This window comes from Haliaeetus leucocephalus, unplaced genomic scaffold (genome assembly GCF_000737465.1).
Source record: "Haliaeetus leucocephalus isolate CR32 unplaced genomic scaffold, Haliaeetus_leucocephalus-4.0 Scaffold21, whole genome shotgun sequence".
Taxonomy (NCBI): domain Eukaryota; kingdom Metazoa; phylum Chordata; class Aves; order Accipitriformes; family Accipitridae; genus Haliaeetus; species Haliaeetus leucocephalus.
This window is the reverse complement of record NW_010972457.1, coordinates 3246837-3251095: the sequence shown is the minus strand read 5'-3', so window position 1 is coordinate 3251095 and position 4259 is coordinate 3246837. Positions and strand designations below refer to the sequence as shown.

The window sequence follows — 4259 nt, the reverse complement described above, 5'->3', positions numbered from 1 at the left end:
TGAGAAGAATGTTGATAACACACTGATGTTTTCAGTTGTTGCTAAGTAGTGTTTAGACTAAGCCAAGGATTTTTCAGCTTCTCATGCCCAGCCAGCAAGAAGGCTGGAGGGGCACAAGAATTTGGGAGGGGACACAGCCAGGACAGCTGACCCAAACTGGCCAAAGGGATAATCCATACCATATGATGTCACATCTAGTATATAAACTGGTTGGAGGGGGTGGGGGAATTGCCGCTCGGGAACTAACTGGCCGTTGGTTGGCAAGCGGTGAGCAATTGCATTGTGCATCACTTGTATATTCCAATCCTTTTATTATTGTCATAGTATTATTGTTATTATTATCATTATTAGTTTCTTCCTTTCTGTTTTATTAAACTGTTCTTTTCTCAACCCACGAGTTTTACTTTTTTTTCCAATTCTCTCCCCCATCCCGCTGGGGGGGGGCGCGAGTGAGCGGCTGCGTGGTGCTTAGTTGCTGGCTGAGGTTAAACCACGACAGAGGTTCAATGAGGCTAAGTGCTAGGTCCTGTACTTGGGTTACAACAACCCCATACACGCTTGGGAAAGAGTGGCTGGAAAGCTGCCTGGCAGAAAAGGACCTGGGACGTGGTTTAGTGGTTCACTTGGCAGTGTTTACAGTTGGACTTGATGATCTTAAAGTTCTTTTCCAGCCTAAATGATTCTATGATTCTATGACTAGATAGGACAAGACTGCCAACTCAGCAAAAATAGTAATGCAGTCACAATTTGGAAAAAGAACAGGCAAGCCTGGACCATGAAAGCAGCTTCGGTGAAAGGCACCGCAGCAGGAGGGCCAGAGCTGTGAGGGGGAGCCCTGCTGGGTACAGTAAAACCAACACCTTTGCTGTGACTGTACCAGGGCTTCAGTGGCCGGTTTCTCATACAAATGCTTGTGTTCACACAGAGAGATGTTTATGAAGTCTGTAATCCCAAATGCTTGAGCTCTTCAGGAAAAGGACATATTTGACTTCACTCGGATTAAATGCAGAAGTTGCTAATGTAAATGTGAAGATTTCAGGGACCAAAGTCCTTCTACTAATATCCCCTGTGATTTTTACAAGGCACAAATCAGTACCTCTGCAGGTAAGTCCTGCAGTGACTGACAAAAGCAATACTATGTCCTGCCATGCTTCTAGCCATCCATTTATTTTCCTCCTCCTCCTCCCCGTCCTCCCTTCAGCCTCCACCTCCAGCCTCCTTGCAAATGGACACACCTGGAAGGACTGGGTCTGCAGAGACACATGCTGCAGAGCACTGACCCCTTGCAGAGAGCACCTCTCTGCCTGGCTAGCAGCATGCTCATCAGGATATGACAAAATTCATATCTCTAGTAGGTGAAGTGGTTATGGTCACAGAAAAGATGATTTATTGCACTGAAGCCTCCTGGGTTTTCAGTAGCCAAAAAGCAAGCAGCTGGTGACCATCAGGGAACACCAGGGAGACTACGCTGGGTGTAAGCCAGCTCTGCAGAGCACTGTGGCTTTCAGGCAGACACAGGGCTCTCCCCTGTCAGGGGACATGGAAATGCTGAGGGCTGGGACTGCATGACCAAGGGTGGCCTTAAAAGAGCTGCTGAGAGATGCAGCCTCCTGCTGCTCAGTGCTGAAAAGAGCTACAGCCCTTTAGCTGAGGCAATCTTAGATTATGATTGCCCTGATGGAAAAAAAAAAACCACCTCATATAACCAGCTTAAATATAGAGAAGCTGTAACAGTCTGGAGAGTTGTGGCATGTCATCCCAGCCAGTCTCCTATTAATACCAACAGGAGCAAGGACTACATGGTCAGCTAGCTGAACGTGCAGCCGAATTGCAGAGCACAGGAACAAGTACTCTGTCTGATGCTCAGTGCTGTCCATTGCAAAGTTTGCCCTGAATAACTTGTGATTTTGTTTTACTCCACATTTTCTTACTGATTTATTACCTTGGGTTAACAGTTAAGATTGAACCAGTTTGCAACAGCATGTCCTGCTACCATGTATTTTTTCTGTGTGTGGGCTTCAGGAAAAACCCAAGACAACAAGGTATGCTGTTAAAACAGGCAGTGTTCTGGAAACCCTAATTCTGTAGCGCAGCGTAATCCACTAAAAGCTAGTCAGCAGTTTCTAGCATTACGATCGGTTTCCAAGATCTGAAAAGAGGTGACGCAGACGATCTGTGCATTAGCAGGTATCCTTGGACTGACGTTTCTATTGCTACTGCAATCTCTCTTCCTCACGCCCTTCTGCACACCGTGTGCTGGAGCCACTGACTGCCAGCCCTAGGACCCTCAGCCAATTTTCACTGTCGGTACTATGCGTGTTGACCTTGAAAAGCCTGCTCCTTGCATAGCTGCCTTTCAACCCTGAGATCTGAACAGAACAAGGTTTCACCCAGATTCTTTCCCATTACATTTTTGTAGTTGCCCAAGAGGTTTCTGCCTTGCTTGAGCAAAGGAAGAGGTGCAAAAAGATGGGTGAAGGGGGATGTTGCTGACCAGAATTACCCATTTAACTGCCCACTGTCCTCCAGACATGCAAGCCTGTGGCACAAATCCTGCTGTAAGCCCTGGAGAACGTGCAGTGCACTGCACTTTTCTGTGGTGCTCAGATGCATGTGATATCCTTTCCTTGCTTCCCATGTCACGTCTTCACAGAACTGTAGCTTGCGGCGTAAGCTGCGGTGAATGTAGGGTTGCCTGCAAGACTGGACAGGAAGACCAGACCAGAATGGTGTGGCTGTGGCAGGGGTGCAAGCAGGAGGTGGGGATTAGTAAGGGGAGACAATGTCTAGCATGGTTTTCCATAAGGGAAATACTTTAAAGTTTTTAATAGTTTTAAGCCCCTTGGAGTGTCCAGTTTGTGCCTTGGTTAAATGTGGGAGGCACTGCTCCTCATCAGCAAGCCTGCTCTGAGTGCTACGGACGCTGTGTGCGTGAAGTGACTCTTTCATAAACCCTCTAGCAGCAAGTAGCTTTACTGAGCAGTTGCTTATAATGATTTATTTTTTGTGAGGCAGTTTTCCAAATCTATTTTCAAGAAATAGTTGTTTTCTGGACAGAGGAAATACATATGGAGTTGAATAAATATCCAAGGCTGAGCTCCTTCACAGAAGGCAAAGCTCCTGGCATTGCATAGTCTCCACCTGAGGCCTGTTTGCTGTTCATTAGGTGACCACTGGCTTTTACTTCATTGATGTGAGCAGCAAAAAGCACCTTGCTGTGCTTTAAAAGAGGAGCTTCCCTATATCACCTGTGTTTCATTGGGAGAGGAGATGCTAACACATCAGTCTTTTGGGATTAGAAGGGAACTCTTGCTTCAGGAACTCTAACGACTAGGTTTTCAAAACATTGAGTACGGTGGCATTTGAAGCTAGCTGAAACTCAGGTTGAAGACGAGTCTTTTACTGTACTTCCAAGAGTGTGTTTAACCCTCTTTTGTCAGAAGGAATGCTTTATAAAACTTCTGGCTGGCTCAATTACATGTTATTAATTTTATTCCCAGACCTGATGTGGAACAGCTACAAACACCAACAAAGTGACCCACATGTCAATTTTTTTATTAAGGCTCAAAGTCTTGAAGCCAGATGTTTGAGCAACAGTAGAGGGAAAAATGAATTCAATTTACTGGCAGGGGGATAAGCCTCTATGTCATGGGATCTTCTCCACTCCTTTGAGCCATCATTTGTACAGTTTTCTTGAGTCCTTTTCTCAAAACAAACAGGCGAACCTGGAAGCTGAAGAATGGTTATCACATGGAGGAGAGCAGAGCAGATAAAAAGAGCTGACCAAGCATGCTGGCTTCAGCAGGTATGCAGACTGTCTGGGCTGGAAGCCCCATACCCAAGCAAATGAGCCCTGCTGAAGTTCACCATCTCCACTCAGGTTGCTTCCCTAGGAGACCAGCCTTCACTGGGGGAGAAGACTACCCTGCGGCGGGCTCTTCTTGGTAAGCACAGCAAAGGACAGCCAGCCATGGCACAGGTCACAGGCAGAAAGGACAGGTTTTACCGGGCAAAGCTGTATGTCAGCAGACTCCCAGTTTCACCAGGGGTACACCACGTTGGAGCTAGAAGGCTGGATAACCAGATGTATTCGGGGACTTCAGGATAATCTTGGCATCAGGTAATTTTTGAAATGTTTGTAAGAATCAGGCGTTTGAGAATGGGGGGTGCTGGCAAAGCCAGCTGCAGAAAACTTTATCTACATCCTAGAGACCCTTAAATTTCTGGTCAGAATACCGTGTCTTTTGCTACCATGATTT

At 46.4% G+C, this 4259-nt stretch overlaps 1 long non-coding RNA gene across 2 annotated transcripts in view; it reads left to right on the top strand.

The window, feature by feature from the left end:
• Positions 1-3837: 3837 nt before the first annotated feature.
• The window catches only part of LOC104837250, a 14120-nt gene continuing 13698 nt past the window's right edge, over positions 3838-4259 (top strand). For both annotated transcript variants that reach the window (XR_774922.1, XR_774921.1), the window contains exon 1: positions 3838-4120. This is a non-coding gene — a long non-coding RNA (uncharacterized LOC104837250). The remainder of the gene's footprint in view (positions 4121-4259) is intronic.